Source organism: Loxodonta africana, chromosome 2 (genome assembly GCF_030014295.1).
Source record: "Loxodonta africana isolate mLoxAfr1 chromosome 2, mLoxAfr1.hap2, whole genome shotgun sequence".
Lineage (NCBI taxonomy): Eukaryota > Metazoa > Chordata > Mammalia > Proboscidea > Elephantidae > Loxodonta > Loxodonta africana.
In genome coordinates, this window is record NC_087343.1 from 44,749,160 (window position 1) to 44,762,730 (window position 13,571).

The 13,571-nt window shown below is 37.4% G+C and overlaps 1 protein-coding gene and 1 non-coding gene across 7 annotated transcripts in view; one reads left to right on the forward strand and one right to left on the reverse strand.

The window, feature by feature from the left end:
* The window catches only part of RICTOR (RPTOR independent companion of MTOR complex 2), a 148,957-nt gene that overhangs the window by 108,204 nt on the left and 27,182 nt on the right, over positions 1-13,571 (reverse strand). The window lies entirely within an intron of this gene.
* On the forward strand, positions 1,048-1,119 carry TRNAA-UGC (transfer RNA alanine (anticodon UGC)). Its single transcript has one exon. It is a non-coding gene; the product is annotated as a tRNA-Ala (tRNA).

Here is a 13,571-nt window from a genome sequence, read left to right on the forward strand (position 1 = left end):
CCACTACTCCACCAGGGCTTCCTTGGACAATTAAGAAGACATATATTAAAGCAAACGGCACAATCAGTTCTGTGTTTCTTTCTTTGGAGAATGGAATGTAAGAGTTCAGGAAAAAAGGCACATTTAAACAAGAGGCCACAAAAAAATCTTTCAAGCAACAAACTTCACTGATAATGGATTAGAGACGAGGGGAGTAGGGAGGTGGAGGGAGGAATCAAGGATGAATCCCGGGTTCTCACAGTGGGTAAACTGATGCAGATAAAGACTTAGGAGAAATTTTTCTATCATTTGTAATAAACATATGCAATAAAAGCACGCAAACGTTAACCAAAACTTTACAATGTCAGGTATTAAAATGGTGAGACAAAGTAACTGGCTATCTGGACATGCATTAAAAACAGGTTTATAGGCCATCAGTGCTCAAACCTGTGTTTCTAAAAAATATGTATGTTACTGTAAGAAGTGCAGATTCCAAAATCAAGTTTGTCTAGTGACCCACAACAGTCTGTATCGCAGAGATTCTTACGCACACTGAAATTGGAAACATGCTTCTGATATTCCTTTGCATTATTTGATCTAGGCTCTAGAAGATGAGATGGGAACCTACTCTATGAAGTATTCTTCTGTATCCTTTCAAATAAGAATATGCTACTTTAATTTGACTTTTAGCAATTTGGCATTTATAACAAAATAGTCTCTAGGTCAGGACTGTGAATATTAAACCACAACAGTTTATAATGGAAACACTATCTTATGATTAATTATAACAGTAGCAATAGTATGGGCATAAGTAAAAGAGGAGTGAAACAAAAAAGATCACACTGCTTTAAAATGTATCTATTTTCCAAACTCTGAAGTCCAAAAAGAAATGAAATAATTCCAATAAAAACTAGCCAAAATGTCTTTCTATTGCTTTGAAAAGCAATGTGACTTTACAAAGTAAACTGACCTATTCGAATTTGTCAAATATAAAATTTTTTAAACTGCAATGCCTAGGAATGCAAACAAACAAAAAGGTAGAAAAAAATTTGTACCTGCTATGGAGCGGGGGATGTAGCTCAGTGGTAGAGCACATACTTTGCATGTATGAGGCCCCAGGTTTGATCACTGGCATCTCCTGCCAATAGTTTGTGCTCTGCTTAGAGCCCTGGTGGTCCAGTGGTTAAGAACTTGGCTGCTAACCAAGAGGCTGGCGGTTCAAATCCACCAGCTGCTCCTTGGAAATTCTATGAGGCAGTTCTACTCTGTCCTATAGGGTAGCTATGAGTTGGAATCAACTTGATGGCAATGGGATTTTTTTTCTTTTTTTGGGAGGAGGCTACTATAGGATCTCTCCGAGTTAGAATCAGAGCTCTGGTGGTACAGCGGTTAAAAGAGTTCTCACTCCTAGATGAAAGGTCGGCAGTTTGAATCCACCATCCACTCCTTGGAAACCCTATGGGGCATTTCTACTCTCTCCTATAGGGTTGCTATTAGTCAGAATCAACTCAATAGCAATGGGTTTAATGGTTATGAGCCGGAATCAACCTTCAGAAAAGCATCTTCCAGATCCTTCTCCACCCTACTTCCTTAGCAATATATTTACATTCATGCAAGCTAGAAATCGTATTTCTAGGCTGCGCTACTTGGATACAGAACTAAAACCCACCCATTCACCTTACCTAATCCTCTAATCATTCCATTCTTGTCTGATTTTACACGTTATGTAATTTGTCAAATTTATAAAGATTTCTAGCAAAGAAGGCTCAGGTGTTTGTGGTAAAAAAATGGCAAAGAGGAGCTGCTCTATGGAAAAAAGTGTTAAGTGATTTCTTAGAGTTCATCGCTTTCCCTTCACAATAAAGTTAAGAGATCAGGCAAGTACTTGGACTCCTAAGACTTGTTAACACTTGTTATAAGATAATCTGTGGTAGGGGAGCATAACCAAAATCACAAAGTACTTTTACTATATGACATTTACAGGTTACAGAAATGGCTGTCATTCAAAGAAATCTTCCTTTAGCATGGCATTTATCTTATTGTTATTTTTCTGCAGAAAAACAATATGAAAAAACAGTCTGCAACTAGAACTTTTCCTGAGATGGCAAAAATAACTAAAAGCAATTATTATTTAAAGATTATAATCACTAGATGCTGTGTTATAATTTGTCTTCACCTATTATATTTTACAGAGATTAAATCATTAGGCTTCCACAGTCCCCTAATTAGGAATCTTTTATTAGAAGAGAAAAATTGTTTGTCTTTGAAACAATTCACTATGTAAATGAACCCCCTGAAAAAACAGAACAGCTGTGCCTAAAGGCTAAGACAATTAATTTTGATATATTCCCAGACTATTAGTATTATTTAGAAGTTAGTTGTACATTTTGCTTATACAGCTACTTTCACGTGCCTGTTTTTCTCTATGAAACATGACTATTTATAGTTCAGACCGCTTGTCTGACAGGTGGCTTCTATGAATGTAGTTAAGAGGTTTCCCTCTTAGAAATGAATAAGGGAGTAAAGGTACAAATGTACCTTGGCTGCAGATCCACCTGACCAAAGTATGAGTCAGAAACCTGAAAAATATGTTATTAGAAATGTTATTTCCTAATCTTTCCTTTTGTATTCTGGATTCCACAATTTATTTCACTTCAATGCTCCTACTATTAATTTACTACTTCCCATGTTCAGTATTTGTCTCTTTCACTAGCTCTCTTTACCCATCTTAAAAAAAAAAAAAGCTTCTGCTCACTGTTTTCCATTTTTGAAGTGATGTTAAATCACCACTTGCTGCTGAGGCAGTTCAGACTCACGGCAACTCTGCGTTTCGGGGTATAACTATCCTTCACAGGGTTTTCTCTCAGTGGCCATGATCGAAATTTCTGAGATTGAAACGAATTTCTTTTCACCCCGTTATCTCCTCATCTCCATCAATCTGGTGTCTAGGTGAATACTTCACTGTAGTTGTTCTCAAATCTACCACTTGTCCAAATCAAAGACTTTTTCTACGTTTTTCAGACTTCTTAACTTTTCCAGTACAGTGCTGGCCAGTGCTGAGCAAACCTACCTTCTCTTCCTTGGTTTCTGCAACTACACTGTCTTGGTCCTCTTCGCACTTATTTCTCATTGCTACTTACGTGTCTCTCTTAAAGGTCTGTATTCCCTCCTCCTGTTCTATATCCTTTAGTATTACCTAAAGTTTTATGTTTTGCCCTTGGGTTTTTCTTTCCACTCTCTTCATCAACCAAAACAAATCAATTTCAATGTATAAATGAATGATGTCTCAAAACCTCAATTATAAACTCTATCATCAATTAAAGCAACACATTTCAGTCCGTATGTTTGGTGGTCTGTCTACCTCAATTCAACATGCCCTATAATCAAACTAATTTATCCTTTAAAAAAAACTTCCTTACTGTAGTAGGAAATTTTGCAAAGTTTGGACACCATGGAGTCCACTCATATCAGGTAGTCACCAAATATCACTAAAAAAAAAACCCACTGCCATCGAGTCGTATCTCAATATATATAAACTGTATCACAATTGTATCCAGTTTTTATATACTACTAAATTCTGAGTCAGTACTTTGTAGATACTACCCTACTTAACATTTCTTTAGTTATATCTTGCATAAACAGGAAGTTCAACCTGACCCACTGCTAATATTTTTATATTTACTTATGCTTTCTGACAGTACTTTTGAGACTTATTTGTTCTCCATACTTCTACTATAGGACCGTCATCCCTCATCTGAAATGTTGGGGTTAGGCAGATGTAAGAATTCAACATTTTTTATAATAACAGGTAATATACCACAGACTTAATATTCCCAGCAGGGATAGCACTGCATACTCGAATACAGTATTTTTTTTTTTTTAAGTGAAATACTTGAATAGGCACACTAAATGACATAAACATTAAGAACACAAATAAGCCTCAAGCCAAATGAGTATAGATCCGGTTAGGTCTTGCCACCAAGTTATTCATGAGAAAAAGCTTCCATTTTCAGAGTCTTGGGGCTCTCAAAATTGTGGACAAGAGATTATATTAAAATTAATATTACCAGCAATGCAGATATTGCACTATTTTCTACAACATCATTATTGAAACAGCTATTTTTCCATTATCCTAAAAATGCAAATTAAGTGGCAATGGTGAGGAATAAACTTATTCTCCTTATTTAAGCTCGAGAAAATTTAGTAAGAAAAAAGCCATATCACTCCTGAAATAACTACTATTTATCACCACAGAGATCTTAACTCTCAACAAAGAATTTTCCTACCATTTCAAAATAAAAACTTGGGCTGTTTTGAATAAAAATATTAAATAAAAACTACTGCCCCAAGGGACTGGAAGGCAGGAGGGAACAGGAAAGCTGGTAACAGGGAACCCAGGGTTGAGAAGCAAGGGTGTTGACATTGTCATGGGGTTGCTAACCAATGTCATACAACAATGTATGTATTAACTGTTTGATGAGAAACTAGATTTTTCTGTAAACCATCTAAAGTTCAATAAAAATAAATAGATTAGATAGCAGACAGACAGATAGATAGATAAAAAAACTACTGCCCTCAGAATAGTTTTCAACTTTCTGGCTACCAAATTATGTCTTTAGACTGCTAACATGGGCACCATCTGGGCACATGTTAGAAAGCAGAATCTTGGACCCTCCCCAAATCTACTGAATCTGATCCTTTCTTATAAGAAGGCCTCCAGGTGACTCAATTTATGTTTGTGCAGGAAAAAGTTAACATAGAAGACCTAACTGTTTATCCTTAAAAAGGCTTACCTACAAGGTTAGCCCACGGCCGGCATCTGGGAACATAATTTCAAGAGGGTTCCCACTACCCCAACCGATAAGAGATAGAAATTATAAAAAGGAACTAAACAGAAATTGTGGAGCTCAAAAAACCAACAAATTATTAGTATCCAAATGAAAAAGATTTAAAAAAGAAGAAATTATCCAATGAAAAACGGGTATAAGATATGTACAGGTATTTTACAGGGGGAAAAAAAATGAGCCACAAACCCTTAACAGATTAAAAGTACTCAGGCTGTAATAGATAAAAACGAACTTAGAAAGAATTTATTACTTGAAGAACCTATGTCATTTGCCTGTAGAACTTCCACATTCTGTGCTTGGCTGATTACCTTATGGCATGTATTTCAGATAAACTGGTTAAGTATAGAGGCTTTATTGAAGTTTTTTTTTTTTTTTTTGGCAAGCAAGAATATCTTATCATGGTCTTACTTTAGTTGTGTGAGAATCAGAACCTGTAAGAAAATTAGGAAATTTAAACACTTATTATTAGATGATAGGCACCCTGGTGGCACGGTGGTTAACAGCTCGTCTGTTAACCTAAAGGTTGGTAGTTCAAATCCATCATCCACTCCTTAAACACCCTATGGGGCAGTTCTACTCTGTCCTATAGGGTTACTACGAGTCAAAATCGATTCAATGGTATTTTTTTTTCTTTTTATTAGATGATATAAAAGAATTACTGTTAATTTTCTTAGTCATGTAAAGGGTAGTGTGCTTATGCATTTTATATTATTACTCCTCCCAGGAACTAGAACGAAAAAGGGAAATTTTCCAAAACATATGCTAAGTATGCTACTGAGGACCAGTAAGTATCCCCAAGTGGCAGCAGCATTTCCTATCAAAATGTGACAGAATTTACTCATTGATCCTTTTTTTTTGAGAAAGGTGCCAAGTTAATTAACATCTTATAGGACCTTGCTAAAGCTTAGAATGACTTTACATCTGCTGATAACTTAATCATTACGTGACACAAGAAAATCGAGTTTCACATTCTGTTACTTGAAGTAAAATGACAGTTGGTGAATGATGCTCAATAGTTTGATGGCATTAATAAGGTTTCTTAAACTCATCAAGTTGTTTTCTCAACAGGGTAAAAAAAAAAATAGATCCAACACATATGACTGTTTTAAGATATGAAGCCTGGGCATATACCTGCCATGTTTTCAGAGGTTGTAGGCTGCTGACGGAGAAGATCCTGTGGGCCCTGTTATTTATTTGAGGTCAAGAAGGTTCTAGAAGATTTGGAAGGACATCCTTCATGGAAGAGCATCCTTTAGGCACAGCAAAGAGCCCTACCGGCACTACTCTCTTTAGCTATCTATGGGGTAACTGAAGGGTCCTGTTGCCACTCTAGAGGGCTACTGCCTGGGAAGTGTGGGGATGAATCTGAGGTTATGCCCAGCTATTGATGTTTGAATGGGGGAAGGCGCACCTTGTGAACAAAAGCCAGCAGACCAGTCTCCTCTTACGCTTCTATAGTCTTTCAAAATTGGTTGCTGGGATCCGTTCTGGTGAGAACATTATGAGAGTTTCTTGGGTCCTAGGGTGTTTTAGGTGCCACCACCAGTGAAACAAACATGTCTACAGCTTGGTTTGTAAGGTGCAGGTAAGTCGATCTGGAAACAGTACAAGGTGGTGCAACTAAGTGATCAAACTACTTAAAATGGACTTCAAATCTAGGCTTTTTTTTTTTTTTTTTTTGCTGCTGTTGTTTTATTTTTCCCATTTAACAATTTTTATACAAATCATTCCAATGACACTGGTTACATTTTTCACACTGTGTCAACATTCTCATTTCCATTCTGTTTGTTCTGTTTCTATTAATCTAGCTTCCCTATCCCTCCTTAGCTTCTCATCTTTGTTTTAGGGTGTATATTGACTATTTGGTCTCATATATTTGATTATTCAAGGGAGCACAGCATTCACAGGTGATACTGTTTATTTTATAAGCCAAACTATTATTTAGATGAAAGGTGACCACCAGTTCAAAGTTCAAAAGGTATCATAAACTGATGGTCTTGGGAATTCCTCTAGTCTCTATCGGTCCAGTAAGTCTGGTCATTTTTAGGAATTTGAGATTTGTTCTATATTTTTCTCACTTTCTTTCCGAGACCTTCTATTATGTCCCTGTAGGTATGGTCAGTATTGGCAGCCTAGCACGTGGTTGTGTACTTTATAAGTCCTTATATCTCACAGGAAACCCTAGAGGCATAATGATTAAAAGCTACAGTTGCTAACCAAAAGGTCGGCAGTTCATATCCACCAGGCGCTCCTTAGAAACCCTATGGGGCAGTTCTACTCTGTGTTTTAGGATCACTTTTTTTTTTTTTTTATGAGTCTTAATTGACTTGACAGCAATAGGTTTGGTTTTTTTATGGTTTGTCTCTTACAGATCATACTGATATATTTATAAATGAAATAAAATGGCAGGAATTTGCTTTAAGATTTACTCATGAGAAGAAGAGAATATAGTGATGAAGGCTGCCCCCTGTGTTTAAATGGAAGAAATGATGAAGTAAAAGAGCTGAACAGAAGATTTCAAAGGGCAGCTTGAGAACACAAAGTATTATAATAAAACGTGAAAAGACCTGGAGTTGGAAAACCAAAAGGGAAGAACATACTAGGTATTTCTTGAGCTGAAAGAACTGAAGAAAAATTCAAGCCTCAAGAGTCAATACTGAAGGATACCATGGGCAAAATATACGATACAGGAAGCATCAAAAGAAGACAGAAAGAATACACAGAGGCACTGTGCCAAAAAGAACTGGTCAACTTTCATCATTTCAGGAGGTTCCATATGATCAAGAACCGATGATACTGAAGGAAGAACTTCAAGCTGCACCAAAAGCGCTGGTGAAAAACAAGGTTCCAGGAACTAACAGAATACCAGTTGAGATGTTTCAACGAACAGAGGGGGCACTGGAAGCGTTCCTTTGTCAATGTCAAGAAACTTGGAAGACAGCTTCCTGGCCAACTGACTGGAAAAGATCCATATTTGTGTGCATTCCAAAGAAAGGTGATCCAACAGAACGCAGACATTATTGAACATTATCATTAATATCACACACAAGTAAAATTTTGCTGAGGTTAATTCAAAAATGGTTGCAGCAGTACATGGACAAGGAACTGCCAAGGAAATTAAGCTGGATTCAGAAGAGGACGTGGAATGAGGGATATCATTGCTGATGTCAGATGGATCTTGGCTGAAAGCAGAGAATACCAGAAAGATGTTTACCTGTGTTTTATTGACTATGCTAAGGCATTCGACTCTGTGGATCTTAACAAATTATGGATAACACTGTGAAGAACAGGATTTCCAGATCGCTTAATTATGCTCACGAGGAACTCAAATATAGACCAAGAGGCAGTGGTTCAAACAGAACAAGGGGACACTGTGTGGTTTGAAATCAGAAAAGGTGTGTGGCAGGGTTGTATCCTTTCACCATACTTATTCAATCTGTATGCTAAGCAAATAATCCGAGAAACTGGACTGTACGAAGAACAGGGCATCAGGACTGGAGGACAACTTGGTAACAACCTGCGTTATACACATGACACAAACTTACTTGCTGAAAGTGAAGAAAACTTGAAGCACTTACTGATGAAGATCAAAGATGACAGCCTTCAGTATGGATTACACCTCAACATAAAGAAAACAAAAATCCTCACAGCTGGACCAATAAGCCACATCATGATAAATGCAGAAAAGACTGAAGTTGTCAAGGGTTTCATTTTACTTGGATCCACAATCAACAATCAGCAGTCAAGAAATCAAAAGACGCATTGCATTGGGCAAATCTGCTGCAAAAGACCTCTTTGAAGTGTTAAAAAGCAAAGATGTCACTTTGAGGACTAAGGTGCGCCTGATCCAAGCCCTGGTATTTTCAATAGCCTCATATGCATGAAAAGCTGGACAATGAATAAGGAAGACCAAAGAACTTTGCCTTTGAATTATGTTGGTTTTGATGAAGAATACTGAATATACTATGTACTGCCAGAAGAACGAACAAATGAAAAATGCTCCTTAGAAGCAAAGATGGCAAGACTTCATCTTATATACTTTGGACATGTTATCAGCAGGGACCAGCCCCTGGAGAAGGTTATCATGCTTGGTAAAGTGGACAGTCAGCAAAAGAGAGGAAGACCCTCAACGAGATGGACTGACATGCTGGCTACAAAGATGGGCTCAAGCATAGCAATTATGGGGAAGATGGTGCAGGACCAGGTAGTGTTTCGTTCTGTTATGCATAAGGTCGCTGAGTAAGAACCAATTCAATGGCACCTAACAATATACGTTTATAAATATTGAAGTAAGGTGAGGAGTACATAGGAATTCATTATATTTTGATCTTTAACTCTGTGTATGTATGACAATTTTCATGATAACCCATTGCTTTCGGGTCGATTCCAACTCATGGAGATCCTGCAGGAGAGAGCAAACTGCCCCACAGGGTTTCCAGGGAGCAGCTGGTGGATTCAAATTGCTGACCTTTTGGTTAGCAGCCAAGCTGGGCTCCAAATTTTCACAATTAAATATTTTAAATAAAAATCTGATTACCCCAGGTGTGGACAAAAGTATGGGATGAAAAGCAACTCTTACACACTGTTCACCACCACTAGTGCTGTGGAGTTGATTCTAACTCACGGTGACCCCATGTGTGTCAGAGTAGAACTGTGCTCCTCAGGGTTTTCAGCGGCTGATTTTTCAGAAGTAGATTGTCAGATCTTTCTTCTGTGGCATCTCTGGGTACACTCAAGCCTCCAACCTTTTCTAAGGAGCAGAGCACACTTACCACTTGCACTACCCAAGGACTCCCTACACATTGCTACTATGAAGATAAAGTAGTAGAACTACTTAAGAATACATGTGTGTGATGGTTAATGTTACGTGTCATCTTGGCTAAGCTATGATTATCAGTGGTTTGGCAGATACTGCACTGGATGGTCTCCATAAAGTAATATAATGTAATAACCTTCTATTATGTGACTGGATGTGATCAGCCAACCCCTTGAAAGGGAAATTTCCTTGGAGGTGTGGCCTGTCTCTAGTATACAAATAGATGTCCTGGCAAAGGGCTCTCTCTCTCACACATGTGCTCCTACTCTCTCTCTCTCTCAATCCTGAACTCTCCTCATCACTTGACCTCCGGTTCTTGGGACTGAAGCCTTCAGAAGTCTCTGGTCAGCCACCTGATCTGCAGCTTTTGGATTTGCAACTTCCACAATCCATGAGCAAGCAGAGATCTCCAGGCTGCCACTAGACTAATGGATTTGGGACTTGTCAGCCCCATCAACTGCATGAACCATCTCCTCAAAATTGCGTAAGTAATTTCCTTTAAGTAAATCTCTACACATTTTTATAAATAAATTTCACTGGTTTTGTTCCTCTAGAGAACCCAGACTAAAGACAGTATGTGTGTCCCACATAAGTAGTAATTCCACTCAGTTGTACATCCTAGAGAAACTTACACATGAGTACCAGGATTCATGTACAAAGCTATGGATAACATAATCGTTTATGACAGCAAAAAACTATAAACAATTCCTATGATCAAAAGAGTACATAAATTAACTAAATTTCTACAATGGAATATTTTAGGAGCTATTTAACTTTAGTTTAATGTGGTTATTTAAATTCAAATTAACAAAAATTAAGCAAAACTAAAAATTAGTTCCTCATTAGCCACATTTCAAGTGCTCAACAGCCACATGTGGCTAGTGGCTACTGTGCTAGACAGCACAGATGTCCACTGAACATTTCCATAACTGCAGAAAGTTCAACTGAAGAGCAATGTTCCAGCACACACACAAAAAAAGGAACAAACCGGAGTTAATACATCAAAGGGCTGAATCTTTGTAAAAACAATGTCACATGAAAAAGAGCAAGTAAGAATAGAGTATGATACCACTTTTAAGAAGACCAAAAACAAACTTCAGTATATTCTTTATAGATTCAAACATATATAAAACTATAAAGAAAAACCAAGGAATTATTATTTTTTTTAATTCAAGACAGTAATTACTCAAAAGAATTAAGAAGATAGGTTGAGGCAGAGGCACCCAGGTACCATTAATGGTTACTAGTAAAGGTATATTACTTATGTTGGGGTGGTAGCTTTATGTGTTTTATTATAAATGGTTTATACATGGTTAATGCACTTTGCTGCTTACTGAAAGGTTAGAAGTTCAAGTCCATCCAGAAGCACCTTGGAAGAAAGGCCCAAGGATCTACTTCAGAAAAATCAGACATTGAAAACGCTATACAGCACAGTTCTACTCTGATACACATGGGGTCACCATGAATCAGAGTCAATTCAACAGCAGCTGTTTTATTTTTTTTTTAACTTTCATATACGTCACATATGCCACAGTATATATCAAAAACTTCAAATGAAAAAATTTCAAGACTTTTTTTAAGATAAAGCCATATATACCTGTGGTGCAATGAACTACTTTATGTGACCTTTCTCGCCATGGTCTTGTAACCCTCCCAAAATAACTGGGTGGGACTATGCAAATAACATATATGTGGCCCATCAAAGGGACTGGACAACTCTGTAAAAATGCAAATAAGGTATATGGAACCCTGCAGGGATGGGACCATGCAAATAAGGCATATGGAATCCTAACAAGGGGATTGGTCAGTTTTGCCATCCTGCTAGGCTTACAAAGAGAGCCAATTCCTCACTACCACCAAGGAAGAAGAGTTAGGAGTGGAGCACACCCTTTGGACCTAGGGTCCCTGCACTGAGAACCTCCTAGACCCAGGAGGCAGAGAGAGCTGTAATACCAGAGATGGTGAGAAACCATGGTAGCTCAAGTAGCAGAAGCAGGAGACCAGCACAAGAAGTCATAGTGGGCTTCCCAGCCCACAGAGTGAGGTAGCTACATGCTGATCGCAGAGTGAGAGAACTAACTGCCTTTGGGCAGGAGGTTTACTAGTGGCATGGGGTGTCTCTGGGCACTTACTGCCGGAGTTAAAGAGCTTTGCAACACTTGCACAAGCAGGGCAGGGGCCAGGCTGAGAGAGAGAGACAGAGAGAGAGGCCTGCCTGCAGGCACAGCTGAGAAGCTGTCCTAACCTAAGAACTGTATCTTGAGTCGTTCCTGATCCTGAATTGTAACCTGCTACTTCCCTAATAAATACCATAATTTTGAGTATGTTCTATGAGTTCTGTGTGGCCACTGCAATGAATTATCAACCACAGCAGAGAAATAGAGTGCCATGGGAGAGAGAGCTGGTATCAGAATTGGTAAAGAGGTTGGAGGGTGGAGCTATGTTTGACCTCCACCTCCTACCAATCAGCTTTGGGCTGTTGGTGCTGATAATGAATCTCCTCCCCTCTTGAGAAGTTAGCCGAGGAGGTCTGATGCCGCAACACCATTTTGTACAATACCAATTAACAAGGTTATCCTTGGGAGATAAAACTATGGGTAACTTCCATTTTCCACATTTATATTTCTGAATAGCTTTATTCTTTTACAATGAATATAGCAAATGTTTCTGTATTGGGGGGAAAATCCAGATTTAAAAAATAAAATTATTAAAATACAATGCCACTCCTGCTATGCCAGGATAGTTCATTAAGAAACAATGCATTTAGAAAAATCTCATCATAAAACAAAATTTTCACTCATATCAACAGTGAAATTTACATTATTCTTTACATAGCTATTAATATATAACTATAAAACCTAAACATTAGAGGTCAAATACAGCATTTGATTACATCTAGCTCTTGCTTAAGGAATCCCTACCACCACCAGCTTGCTTAAGGAATCCCTACCACCACCAGTACTATCACCAGCATAACTCTCACACATTTCTACCATCTTTGTGGCTTTTATTCTATGTGTTCCATATAATGGAACACTAGTCAGCCACTGGAAATTATAAAGTAAATTTACATGTACTAACAGAGATGCCCAGGATGTTCTAAAAAAATAAATAAACAGAATATACATATGGTCTAGCTTTTTTTTAAAAAAATGAGAATGGAATCAAAGAAGTAAATAGACTCTGCAGATATGTTTGATATGTCCGTGGCAAGACAGGACTGAGAAAGAGTGGCTACTGACATTAGTATAAAAAAACATGTAGTGATGTACTTTAAACTTCTAAAATGTGTGGCAATAAAAGTCAAAAATTAAGATTCTGAACGATGCTAGTAGTATGATATTTTCTAGTTTAATCTATCATGAAAGATAACAGGAAAATAAAGGTAGAAATGAAGAAAATGTTATATATCATATTCACTAAAATATAAGGCAGGAAAAAATTATTTGTGTAGGAAGTAAAAAAAAAAAAAAATACAATCTTATATTGTAGTTAGGAACCTAAAGTACAGCCTTCTCTCATATTCATCCCTAAGTTACATTCTTAGCATCATTTCTCAAAGAGTTCCAATAACCCAAAAATAGTCCATACGTTCCCAATGAGAAATTAGGAATTCTGATCAACTAAATGAGGAGATATGCTAACTTAATCAGCACAGTGAGAGGAAGCTAGTAATGTCAGAAAATCTGTTTCACCCACTAGCTTGTTTTTTTCTTAATCAAGTTCATTTATCTCCATAAGTTTTTTGTTTATTTCATTCTCAATTTCCCTTTAGCAATCTGAGTCCTATAGTGTCCAAGTTTGATAATTTAAATTTAGAAAAGAAAAAAAGCAGATAAAGAATTATCTGCCTATCTATCAACAAATTTCCAAAACTGACATTTTTCTTATACAAACTTAAAATCCAAGTTTCCTTGCTTTTAAGAAAT